This window comes from Canis lupus, chromosome 4 (assembly GCF_048164855.1).
Source record: "Canis lupus baileyi chromosome 4, mCanLup2.hap1, whole genome shotgun sequence".
Taxonomy (NCBI): Eukaryota; Metazoa; Chordata; class Mammalia; order Carnivora; family Canidae; genus Canis; species Canis lupus.
The window spans coordinates 52,090,082-52,104,409 of record NC_132841.1 but is presented as its reverse complement, the minus strand read 5'-3'; the positions used below and the strand labels follow the sequence as shown (position 1 = coordinate 52,104,409).

The window sequence follows — 14,328 nt, the reverse complement described above, 5'->3', positions numbered from 1 at the left end:
GTAGCCAACTGGTAGGGCACCCAGTATCCTAATGGAGCAACCCTGAAGCGTCTCAAGGATGGCATATCTGTGCCAGGCCTTGGTTATCCCTGCAAATAACTTTGCAAAGGAAAGAAGGCAAGCAATCAAAGACTAGCAGAAACACAAGGAAATACTATGTAATAAAATCGAGCAGAGCCCATGGGAAACAGACACACCAGCACCCTGCTCAGACTTGGAAAGTATGGAACAGACTAAAATATCACCAGAATTACCATGCTCAAAGAAACAAATGACAAACCGATAACATCTGCAGGAAACAGGTATATTAACAACAACTTTGTATTATAGGAAACTATAAAATTTGTCATAGCAAATTGGAAAAAGAAACAGAACTTTTATAAATAAGTACTAAAATAACAAATGTTAAACACACAGTGAAGGATTTTAACAGCAGATTGGATAAAACATAGGGAGAAGTAATTAACTGACAAACTAGGAAGGTTTTTAGATATAAAATTATATCTAATTGTATCTACAAATTATATACAACGTAATATATATTAGATATAAATTAGAATAAACTATCCAGTGTGAAACATGGAGTAATAAATAAAGAGAGACTAAGACATAGGAGGATAGAATGAGAAATCTAGCATGCATTTGACCAAGGCCTTAGAAGGAAAGGAAAGAGACGATGAGGCAGAGGAAATGTTTGAGGAGAAAATCACTAGGAATTTTCTAAAACTGAAGAAACACATTAATCTATAGGTCAAAAAAATCTAGGGAACCCCATGAAAATAGTTTTAAAAATCTGCTAAGAGAGTAAGTCCTCAAAGTTCTCATCACAAAGAAAAAAAATGTTTTATAACTATATGAGAGGATGGATGTTAAGTAAACTTATTGTGGAAACCATTTCACAATATATAGGAATGCCAAGTCGTTCTGCTGTACACATACATAGATACAGTGTTATTTGTCAATTATACCTCAGGAAAATGGAAGGAAGGGAGACAGGGAGGAAAATAAATCTACAACTAGATGCACGATAGTGAAATCGCAGAAGAGCAAAGGTAAAGTGAAAAACCTCAAGCAGCCAGAATAAAAAAAAAAAAAAAGAAGTTACCTTTAAAAGGGCGGCAGATAGACGGACCTCTAGCAAACAGCTAGATGTTTTCTCCACAGCAAGAACGGAAGACAGAAGAGAGTGCACTGGTCTCTTTAGTGCATCAAACAAATGCAATGGCCAGAGAGCAAGTTCTGCACCCAGTGAAAACCCAACTAAACCTGTGAGAAGTTGTCAGCAGCGGGTTCTCACTGCAAGACCTCTATTGATGTGCTTCAGGCAGAAAGAATATAGTTCTGGAAAAAAGATCAGAGATGCGAGAAAGCTGGTGGACCAAAGAAAGTAGAGAATGTGGTTAAATGAAAAAAGCATAGACTGTATAAAATAGTAATGAGAATTTCTAGTGGGGGATAAAGGGATTAACTTAAGATATTAGACAACAAAAGCGCATGAGTAAAAGAGAAGGGATGAAAGATTCTGGTTTGCAGTTTCCTTGTGCTCCTTATTCATCCAGGAGAGGGTAAAGGTTCTCGTGACTTCTAGACTCAGGTGTACTGATGATGTAGGTTGTAGATTCTAAGACGTATTAGATCAGAAGGGCTGCCATAACAAACTACCACATAGTGACTGGCTTGAAACAACAGAAATTCGTTTTCTCAGTTCTGAAGACTAGAAATCCAAAATCAAAGTGTTAGCAGAGCCAAGCACCCTCTGAAGACTCTTTCCTTCAGAGTCTTTCCTTGGGTAGCCCCAACCTTGTGGCATCATACCTCTGATCTCCACCTCTGACTTCACGTGGCCATCTCCCTTCTGTGAGTTTCTGACTCCCCTTCCTGTAAGGACACCAGTAGTACTGGATTAGGACTCATTCCAATGACCTCATCTTAGCTTGATCACATCTTCGAAATCCTATTTGCAAATCAGGTCACATTCACAGGTCCCAGGGGTTAAGATTTCAATATAATTGGGGGGGGTGGGGAAACATACTCCAACCCATAAATAATGTAACAATGAAAAATGCAGAACTAGAGTATGTCACTTCCAAACTAGAAGAAAATGAGTTGAAGATTAAAAATAATATTGATACCAAAACCTAACAAGAACATCATGAGAAAGGAATATATTACAGAATAATCTTATGCGTGAACACAGATTTTTTTAAGATTTATTTATTTATTTATTTATTTATTTTAGAGAGAGCATGAGCGAGCAGAGGGGCCAAGGGAGAGGGAAAGAAGCAGACCTCTCACTGATCAGAGAGCCTACCTAGAGGTTTGATCCCAGGAATCTGAGATCATGACCTGAGCAGAAACCAAGAGTCCAAGGCTCAACTGAATGAGTCATCCAAGAGCCTCTTTGAACACAGATTTTTAAAAAATATTAACAAAATATTAACAAATTGAATTCACACTGCATAGAAAAGATAATATCTCATCAACAAGTAGGGATTAGCCTTTGATTTTGAGGTCGATGCCACATAATGAAAATCAAGTAATACAATTCACCACATTAATAGATTAAAAGAGAAGAATTGTGTTATCATCATGAAAGAGAAAATAGATTTTGATACAGATAATAACAGTACCTACTTTCTAAATCTATTGTGATGATAAAGTGACTCTATCCAGCACTTAGAACAGTGCCTCACACACAGCAAATACTCAATAGCATGTTATCTGTTGTTGCTATTTATCAGTTCCAGCAGGCATTTCACAAACACACACACACACACACACACACACACACACACACACACTCGGAATGACCAATACCTAGGTAAGAAAGTGCACCCTCATTACGATTCAGGCAAATACATAATAAAACTGGAACAAAATACTATTATACCCATCAAATAGGTGAAAGTTAAAAAGTCAGACAATACCAAGCATTGCCCAATACATGTAGGAGCTCTCCTACACTGCTAATAATACAACCATTTTGAAAAGCAGTCCAGAATTATCTATAAAACTTTCTACCCTATACCCCAGAAATTCCACTTCCAGGAATATGCCCTATAGAAATGAACATTAAAACAACCTAGCATTCCAGGGATAAATCCCACTCGGTCATAATGTATAATCCTTTTTACATATTGCTAAATTTAACTTACTAATATTTTTTTAACTTACTAATATTTTGTTAAGAATTTTTGTATCTATGTTCATGAGGAAAAATGGTTTGCAGTTTTCTTTTTCTGTGAGGTCTTTGTCTGATTTGAGTAACAGGAGACAGTGGCCCCGTAGAGTTAATTTAGAAGTGTTCCATCCTCTATTTTTGGAACAAGTTGTGAAGGAATGGTATTATTTCTTCTTTAAGTATTTGGTATAATTTATCAGTAAAAATTTTTTAATTGTGCTAAAACATACATAACATACTTACCATCTTAACCATTTTTAAGTATACAGTTCAGTAATATTAAATATATTCACATTGTTATGCAACCAAACTCCAGAACTTTTTTTGTCTTGTAAAATTGAAACCCATTAAACAATACCCATTCTTCCCTCTCCCGGCCTCTGGAAACTAGCATTCTACTTTCCATGCCCAAGACTTTGATTACTCTACCATCTCATAGAAATGTCTTTTTATGACTGATTTATTTCACTTAGCATAATGTCTTCAAGTTTCACTCATGTTGTAGCATGTATTACAACTTCCTCTATTTCTAATAGATCTATCCACAGTCTCTATTTTTTCTTCAGTTTGACAACTCATGTCTATGTAGGAGTGTGTATATTTCATCTATGTTGTCCAATTGGTTGGTATAAAGTTATTCATAATATTACCAAATAATCCTTAGTTGTTTTTTTTAGGATTGGTAGTGATGTCAATTCTTCATTCCTGAGTTTTGGTAGTTTGTGTCTTTTTTTTGTCAGACTTGCTAAGGATTGGTCAATTTTGTTAATAGTATCAGAAGGTCAACTCTTTTGGTTTCATTGACTTCTCTATTGGGGGGCTTTCTATTGCATTAATTTCTGCTCTAATCTTTATTATTTACCTCCTTCTGCTTACAGCTTCTTAAGAAGGAAGCTTAGGTTATTGATTGGAGGCATTTATTCTTTTCTGAGATAGGCTTTTAAAGTTAAAAATTTCCTCCATAGCTCTTATTTAATGCATCCCATAAATCCCTTTGTTATATTGTGTTTTCATTCTCATTCAGTTAAATATTTTAACTTCCCTTGTGTTTTCTTCTTTGACCCAGAGGTTACTTGGAAGTGTGTTGCTTAATTTCCAAATATTTGAGGTTTACCCAGAATTCTCACTACTGTGGATCCTTAATTCAATTCTGTTCTGGTCAGAGAACAAACTTTGTATGGTTTCAATCTTTTAAAATGTATTGAACCCACAGTTAACATCGTATTCAATGGGGAAAAACTGAAAATTTTCCTGATAAGATCAGGAACAAGACAATGATGTCCACTCTCACTACTTTTATTCAACATAGTAGTGGAAGTCCTAGCCACAGCACTCAAACAAGAAAAAGGGAATAAAGGCTTCCAAATTGGTAAGGAAGAAGTAAAACTTTCATTTTTTTTCAGAAGACATGATAATCTATATGGAAATCCCTAAAGGTTCCACTAAAACACTACTAGAACTGATAGATGAATTCAGTAAGGTCACAGAATATACAATCAATGTACAGATATTCATTGCATTCCTATACACTAATAATGAAGCAATAGAAAGAGAAATTAAGAAAACAATCTCATTTACAATTGCACCAAAAATAGTAAAACACCTAGGATAAACTTAACCAAGGAGATGAAAGACCTGTACTATGAAAACTATAAAACACTGATGAAAGTTGAGACGATACAAACAAATGGAAAGATATCCCACGCTCATGGATTGGAAGAAAAAAATACTGTTAAAATGTCCATACTACCCAAAATGATCTACAGATTTAATGCAATTCCTATCAAAATATCAGTAGCATTTTTCACAGAAATAGAAAAAATAATCCTTAAATTTGTCTAAAACCACAAAAAAAAAAAACAAAATAGCCAAAGCAATCTTGAAAAAAGAAAAACAGAGCTAGAGGTATCACAATTCCAGATTTCAAGTTATACTATAGAGCTGTAGTAATCAAAACAGTATAGTACTGGCACAAAAACAGATACATAAATCAATAGAACAGGCTAGGAAGCCCAAAAACAAACCCATGATTATATGGTCAATTAATCTTTGACAAAAGAGGCAAAAATATGCAATGGGAAAAAGTCTCTTCAACAAATGGTGTTGGAAAAACTGGACAGCTACATCCAAAAGAATGAAGATGGACCACTTTCTCACACCATATAGAAAAATAAACTTGGCATGCCTGGGTGGTTCAGCGGTTGAGTGTCTGCCTTTGGCTCAGGGTGTGATCCCTGTCTGGGGATTAAGTCCCGCATCGGGCTCCCTGCGAGAAGCCTGCTTCTCCCTCTGTCTATGTCTGCCTGTCTGTGCCACTCATGAATAAATAAATAGAATCTTAAAAAAAAAAGATAGAAAAATAAACTCAAAAAGGATTAAAGGCCTAAATGTGAGACCTAAAACCATCAAAATCCTAGAAGAGAGCCCAGGCAATAATTTCTCTGACTTCAGCAGTAGCGACATTTTCTAGATATGTCTCCTGAGGCCAGGGAAATAAAAGCAAAAATAAGCTATTGAGACTACATCAAAATAAAAAACTTCTGCACAGGAAGGAAATAACCAAACTAAAAGACAATTTAATGCATGGGAGAAGATATTTGCAAATTACATATCTGATAAAGAGTTAGTATCCAAAATTTATAAATAACTTCTACAACTCAACACCAAAAAACCCCAAATGATCCAATATGAACAGACATTTCTCCAAAGAAAACATCCAGATGACCAACAGCTGTATGAAAAAGATGTTCATCATCACTCATCATCAGGGAAATGCAAGTCAAAACTACAATGAGATATCACCTCACACCTGTGAGAACAGCTAAAAAAAAAAAAAAACATAAGAAACAAGCGCTGGCGAGGATGTGGAGAGAAAAAAATGCTCATGCACTGTTGGTGGGAATGCAAACTGGTACAGTCACTGTGGTAAACAGTATGGAGGTTCCTCAAAAAAATTAAAAATAGAACTACCTTAACTACTGCACAATCCCAGTAATCCTATTACTGAGTATTTATGTAAAGAATACAAAAACAACTAATTCAAAAGGATATATGCACCCCTATGTTTATTGGAGCATTATTTACAGTAGCCAAGTTATAGAAGCAGCCCAACTGTCCATTGATAGATGAATGGATAAAAAAGATGTGATATATATATTCAATCCTAAAAAGAATGACATGGATAGAGCTAAAGAGTATCATGCCAAGCAAAATAAGTCAGTCAGAGAAAGACAAATGCCATATGATTTCACTCATGGATTTTAATTAAAGGGAGACAAACCAAGAAATAAACTCTTAACTATAGAGAACAAACTGATGATTACTAGAGAGGGGGTGGGTGGGAAGATAGGGAAAGTAGGGGATGGGGATTAAAAAGTGCACTTGTTGTAACGAGCACTGAGTACTATACAGAACTGTTGAATCTCTGTATCGTGCACCTGAAACTAATATAACACTGTATGTTACCTACACTGGAATCAAAATTAAAAACTTAATAAAAATCAAAAAATCAAAATAAAATAAAATGCACTGTGGTTTGTTTTGTGATTCACTATAGGATCCATTCTGAAGAACGTTACATGTGCATTTGGAAAAAAACATGCATTCGATCCTAGGGCTGTCTCACATCTGGACATTCCTGTTAAATCCTTGGCAGTCTGCTAGGCCATTGCTTGCCCCAGACAGGGCCATAAGCTCAGGCTAGTGGCCCGCTGCTGGCTCTCCCCCTCTGCTTGGCACCAAGATTGCCACTTTGGCGGACAATGCTCCAAATCAAAGAGCCCATTCTGGTAGCGGCAATAATGCTGTTGGCTTTCAAGGCCTGACTCCCCTTACCCCCAGGGTGAACTACTACCACAGAACTGGGGCCCAGGGAAGGGGTGGGAGTAGCTCCCGCAACAATGTCACATAGTCATACGATCTTACCCAAAGTTCAAGGGATTTCATCAGTGTGGTATGCTTCTGATCAATTGCCAGAGCACTGAAATGGTTGTTTTTGAACTTTTAACCAACTTAATTGTTGTTTTTGAAAACAAGATTTGTCAACTTTCCCACTCCATCATGCTGGAAACTGGAAGTCTAAAAACATCATCTTGAAGGAAATAACTAAGGTGTGGAAGAGTACATGCAGTATAATTTTGTATGTATTGATTTCCTAGTGCAGGCAAAACTAAACTACACGGTTTAGGGATGAGTGTTTAAGTGGTAATACTGTGAAGAAAAGTAGGTAAATGATAATCCTAGAAGTGAGGATAGTGGTTACCTCTGGGGGGAAGGGTTTGTAGGTGGAAATGGATACATGGAACGCAGGGATAGTTTCTGGGAAGCCAATACTATTCAACTTCTTGACCTATATGGTGGTTAACAAGGTTCCATAACCATTGCCTAAAAATATATATAGTTTTATGCGTGTTTCTTTATGTATATTATACTTTACAATAAGACTTGTATAAAACATACTATTTATTTGTTAATGTATTCAGTAAGTCTTTTTGAGCAATCTTAGTATGAAAGGCACTGTTCCAGACAATGAGCATACAGTAATAGAAAGATAAGATCTCTATTTTTATGGGGCTTACAGCTTAGTGGGAAGATAGATGGCAAAATGCAAGCCCCCCCAAAAGGCATTTTCAGATTACAGTAAAGAGTCTGAAAAACAGAGTGGTGGCTAGAGGGAGGCATCAAGGATGAGAGCCTTGAAGCCAGATTGTCAGCAGGTCTCTGAGGAGATGACATTTGAGCCAAAAACTGAAGACCCAGAAGGAGCGGGCCATATAAAGATTGGGAGCAAGGGTCTCCCACAGAGAGAAGATAACAAGTCCAGAGCTCAGAACTGTCTGGAGAAGGAGAGAGTGACATGTGAGGAACTTGCAAGCTGACATCCATCATCTAAAGGATTTGCTTTGGAGGAACTCAAGGAAGCAGGGCAGAGCGAGGGACAGTGAGTGAAAACCAAGGGAGGCCGAATCCTGCTCCAGGAAAGGCAGGACTTGGCAACTGTCAGAACTCGAGCAGACCCATCATACTTTGATGCCAGGGGCAAGAAGCGTTTTTATAGTCATCATTTTAACTGTGTACCATGTGAAAGCAATTCTGCACCTCTTCTTTTTTGGAATGGCTCTTTGAAAAGCATATTAACGTCAAGAATGTTGGCTGTAATATGCCATCTATCTCAGTGGAATGGTTCTTTGCGTTTTACTGTACAGCATACCAACAAAGGAAACAAAATGAGGAATGGTCGCCCAGCCTTTAGGAATGAGTTCGGGTGGGCCTGCTTTTTATGACCTGAAATCATAATTTTCTTCTGGAGAAAGGAAGGTGCAGATTAAATCTTATAATAGTTTTTCCAAAGATTTTATTAATTTATCTGAGAGAAGGACAGAGCATGAGCAGGAGGAGGAGAAGCAGACTCCCCGCTGAGCAGGGAGCCTCTGCAGGGCTCGATCCCAGGACCCTGACATCATGATTTGAGTGGAAGACAGACACTTACTTGAATCAGCCACGCAGGCGCCCCCAATTTTTGAATATTTTTAAATGTCTTTTTCACAATCGTGTACCAGGTAATCAATTTCACACTAACCTGATTAAATAATGCATGTATGATCTAGAACTGTTTGCATTAGAGTTTTTTGTAAATATGAACTCTAATTTGTTGCCCATTTTACATCTATTTTGTGTCACATTTAAGGAAAAATCAACCAGATTTTTTTAAATTTATTTAGAAAGCATCATAAATATAGGGGTGCCTGGCTGGCTCAGTCAGTGGAGCATGCAACTCTTGATCTCAGGGTCACAAGTTCAAGCCCTCTGTTGGGGGTAGAGACAACTAGAAATAAATAAATAAATAAACTTAAAAAACAAGAAAAGAAAAGAAGTATCATAATATAAACAAATTATACCACTGTCATTTTTTTTTTTTAATTAAGACTCATGATACAAAGCTGAGACCATCCTTGAGGACAGTGCTTCTCTAGAAAGCTGAGGGTTTTGTTTGTTTTTAAGATTTATTTATTTTGGGGGGAAGGGCAAGAGAGGGAGACAAAGAGACTCCCCCACTGAGTGTGGACCTCAGTGAGGCTCACTCGATTTCACAACCCTCAGAGCAAAACTTGAATGAAATCAAAAGTTGGACACTTAACTGACTGAGCCACCCAGGTGCCCCTAGAAAGTTGGGCTTTTATAAAGACCATATGTGAACTTTACATGATTAATAAAGATTTCCTTTGAGGCAGGAAAAAAAAAGCCTTTTCCCCCTAGATCAATAATGATACACAAATATTTGTATATTCATTTTCAAAAGTCAAAAATAGGAAATAACTCAAATGTCCATAAACAGGTGAATGGATAAAGTAACAGTGGTATATCCAAAGAATATTACTAAACAAAATGAAACAAAACAGAATGAACTAACTTACAGAATATCATTGATGAACCTCAGAGTAACTATAAAATGTCAAAGAAACCACAAGAAAAAAAGAGTACATTTTTTTGGATTTCAATCATATAAATTGTAGAAAATGCAAAGGCATCTAATGTAAGTGGCAGCCTTACTCTATCTCTGTAGAAAGGATGGGGGTGGCAATCCGGTTGAAGTAGGTTTGGGGGAACAATTTTACACTACTTTTACATAACATTTTGAATAAATGCAAGAAATTTTGACTACCCAGACTAAGAACTGATGAAGGGAAGTTAAAGTCTCCCCACAAAAAATAATCTTGGAGTCACCAGTAGATAATTCCTAAAGACATTGCCAGTTAGTACCTGGTACCCGGATCCCCAGAGTCAGTACAGGTGGTGACCTTTCTTAGCTGATTCTTTGGATTTTTTTTTAATTCTATGAGCTATCTTGCATTAGTAAAATAAATACTCTTTTTGGTTTAACTCACCCAGAGTTGGTTTCTATTACTTGCACCACAGGTGGGGACCTGGGCACCAGATGGGATGAAGGGATCTTTTAAAGCCTCTTTCGATGCTGTGGTCCTAAGATAAGCACAGATATAATCAGACCTCTCTCATAGGAATCAATAGTTACAGATGTGCTAGGAAAACACTACTTGACTTAGTATCTCAAGCAGACATGTTGGCTCTAGACACTTTAAAACAATGAAACAAAGTATAATTTGCAGCCCTAGGGATATAGTTCCAGAAATTGGCTCAAAGTACCCTTACTAGTGATACTCAGCAAAACTTGGAAGGAGACTCTCCCAGAATACCATCATCCATTCCATTGAGAATAATGTCAACACATAATAAAATAATTGACTGAATGTTGGGGGGGGGGCATCTGTAAACCTAAAGAGGATATTGGAATCATAAACATGAATTGGCATCAGGAACAAAACAAAGCTAAAGGAAAACCAAAAAATTCTTGAACAAAGCTCAAGTAACTCTTTCACCAGAAAATAACCATGCTTCATAATCTGATTGTCATTAGTATACTCAGTGTATCTTATATATATTGAGAAATCTAATATCTGCTCACTGTAGTTTGGATTTCTACTCAGGTACAGTCATGAACAGAGGGGGGAAAAGTGGGATTTTACACTGCACTGGGGGGAGTGGGCGGTCAGAGTGTAGTTCTACTAAATTTGGCATAGAAAAAAAAAAACTCCGCTGATTCAAATAAACCTTTCAATGAAAATTTCTCCTGAAAAGAAATCCCTCTAGTTTTTTTTTTTTTTCCAGATAGGAACAGTGTTTAATGCCAGACAAAAAGCATTCTGTTCCGTTGAACAGTGAAACAACTGACCTCACAGCTTTTGGGTTTCTAATGGCAAGTTAAACTCACCTTGCCAAGGAAATTAAATTATAAAAAAATAACTTTTGTAATGTGGGAAATATTTGGTATACTGATCTTTATGAATTTCCTGATTTCTTTACCTTTGAATGGTTTTCCTTGATGGCAACACCAGCATTCAGAAAACAAAACACATCTGGTAGAAATTCATTGTCTCCTCTTTTAAATTATTTAGTAACGCTGCGTAGCTAAGAAATTGTCTCTGCTCCTATAAAACTCTATGCTAATTGTGGCCAGTAAATTAGTAATTATAACTGATTATACAAAGCAGGAAAGGGCTACACTAATGCCAGGGAGTAAAGCGTGCAATTAGATGGCTCAGCTTTTGACGTCTTCACTCTGAATCTCTGTGAAGAATGAAGAAGAAAGCTCTACACCAAAATTGAAGGGGACCAGTTTTCTGATTGTGTCCTAGGGGATTTGGATAAAGCTCAAGCAATTTGAAGCATACCCTCAGGTTGTACTCAGCAGATTTCCTGACCTCTGCCACAACCTATCTATCATAAGCCTTTATCAGGAGAAGATGCCAAATCACAAGCCATTTGGTGGCATATAATTGCTTCGACATTGACAGCAGAGCGGTATATATCATCTTCTCTGTTAAGGAGGGAGTGAGTGTATCAATTGGAAGAAAACTGACTCTAAAAGCAAATTTAAATAAACACGAAAAGGAAGCTAAACCAATACGAAAAGGAAAGGATTATCAAAATAAAACAAAAGCTTAAGTACGGATTGAAAAAAGCAATTAATAAATGTATGATTACTAGTCATACTCTTTAGAATCTATTAGAAATATTGAAGAATCAAGAGTGGAAAGAAAAGAAAGAACAAATGAACTTAGAACAGCTTATGGAAGCATGGGACTGGTTTTAGATGGGATATGAAATATTGTGGTTAGTTCACAGATATAGAATTAAGTAACACTGAACCCACACAGACAAAGATGGTCTCTCAGTCTCAATTCTTTTGCTTACATCAAGAGAGAAGTCTCAGGGCTAGTCTGTCTTCACCTTCTCTTTAACACCTCCAAACCTCCCTATTAAAAAGGAGAAACAGAGCAGGCTACAGACTCTGAGCCTTTGGCAGACAATAACATCTACTCAAATTTAATTATATTATGTTGTTTTTATGATGTTTATTTTTGTGGTTACCCTCTATTTATGACAAGTGAACTGGTTTCCATTCGTAATCGGCCTATAAATTATTTCCTTTATTTACATTTTTAAAAACCAAGTCAACTTAAAGACCAACATTATATAAATTAGAGTACTGAGAAAAAAAAAATAGGGAAAATCAGTAGCAGGTCCAGCACGGTTAAGCAAAAATCTTGCAAGGGGCCCTGAAATGATCTTTGTTGAGAAAACATCAGCTTAAAATCATAAACTGTTAGAGCTAGAGGTGACTAGGAGCCTGCAATCCAAATCCCCTCATTTTATAGGAGGAGACCAAGACTCAGAGCCTGCGCAGGGCCAGGACCTGCCCTCAGAGTTTGTAATGCAGAGACAAGTTTTCATCTAAGCCTGTTGAGCCTGTTGCCTCCCCTCCACTGCTTTGCTATTATTTAACTTGTAGCCTTCTCAAAAGCTGTGTTGGAATTGGCTACATATATCCAGTCTTCAATGATGCCCAAGCAAGGAGGCAGGCCACATAGGAATGGAGATTTACTGAAATGGTGAAAACTTGTGCAACTTGCAAAACCACAGTGACATCTAGTGGTTTTCTTTGATAATGCAACTCCCGAGGCAACCCTGGGTTTGAGCACGCTTCTTTAAAAAGCGAACATTTTCTAGAACATCCCTGTTTGGGTTTATTTCCTCATGAATTGATTTATTGTCAACCGGAATAAATGTAAGTGAAGTCTTGCCCTCCTTGTGTATCATATCAAGAGGCACCTGTTGATCATTTGTCCTATCACTGATTATATTACTTGTGACTGCTTGGTTGAGAGGCTATCTCCCAGTTACCGTCTTTTCCTTTCTAATTAATAAGTGATTTGTGAGACAATGTTTTGAGGCTCTATAAATATCTTTTTCTTCTTCAAACTTTTATCCACTAGTTTTTGTATGCATTGATAATTCTTGCCTGAATTATTTATTATTGTAATGGTTGCCAACTTGTATTCCTCTAATTCTCTCTACATTTTATTAATTATCATTTTACAGAAAGAAGAGCTTTCCCTATTCTCTTATTTATGTTTGTATATATTTATTAGTATGGACACATGAATTCTTACATCATCTAAAATCTACACAATAGATTATATGTATAAATATCCATATACTTATGGTTATAAATTTACCATGTATTTACCATAATTAGAGCAGGTAAGTAAAATTTCTTTAGGTTCCCAACCAATTATGTTCTCTCTTGCCTCTGGGTTTTTGCTCTTGCTGTTCCCTCTCACCTGAAGACCTCTTCCCTGTAGATGATACTATGTAAAAATTCATGAGTATATTCAGGAATGTACCATATAGTAGATAATATATGTAAAATATTATATAGAGTACAGATTATGCATTCATGTATAGGTTATAGACCATAATCTATATATAATCAATACATGATAGACTATGTAAAGGTTTGTACTATACATTATTTACACTATACATTATTTATCATTATTTATCAGTTATTTATTCTATTCAAAAATGCAAATGTCACAAAAGTCAAAAAGTATGAGAAATTGTTCCAATTATAAGAGATGTGACACTTCAGTGTAATGTATAATCCCTGGCTTGGATTCTGCACAGGGAATGGAAAGGAGTTGTAAACAGCTATAAAAGACATTAACGGGGGACCCCTGGGTGGTGCAGTAGGTTGAACATCCAACTCTTGGTTTCCACTCAGGTCATGATCCTAGGGTCATGAGAGGGGCCCCGCATTGAGCTTGACCCTCAACGTGAAGTCTACTGTTTTCCTCTCTCCCTCTTCCTCTCCCTCTGCCCCTCCCCAAACTCGCGTGCACTCTCTCTCTCTCTTAAATAAATAAATCTTTTTAAAAAGACATTAATGGGATAATTGATGAAATTTGGATAACCCTGTGAATTGGATACTGTGGACTAAATAGTATTTCTCTGCCAGTGTTAAATTTCCTTGTTTGATCATTTTACTCTGGATTATATAAGAAAATGTTCTTGTCTTAGAAAATGTACACTAAAATATTTAGGGATGGGTGGTTCCATGGCTAAGCATCTGCCTTCTGCCCATGATCCTGGGGTCTTAGGATCAAGTCCTACATCAGGTTCCCTGCAGGGAGCCTGTTTCTCCCTCTCCCTATGTCTCTGCCTCTGTCTCTGTCTCTCATGAATAAATAAATAAAATCCTTAAAAATAAATAATAAGTATTTAGGGAT

At 36.7% G+C, this 14,328-nt stretch overlaps 1 long non-coding RNA gene across 1 annotated transcript; it reads right to left on the bottom strand.

Moving 5' to 3' along the window:
• Positions 1-565: 565 nt before the first annotated feature.
• Positions 566-13,461, bottom strand: LOC140632378 (uncharacterized). Its single transcript, XR_012029932.1, has 4 exons — positions 13,287-13,461; positions 11,951-12,012; positions 10,066-10,159; positions 566-1,878 (listed from the first exon to the last, which is right to left on the bottom strand). It is a non-coding gene; the product is annotated as an uncharacterized lncRNA (long non-coding RNA).
• Between the last annotated feature and the right edge of the window lie 867 nt (positions 13,462-14,328).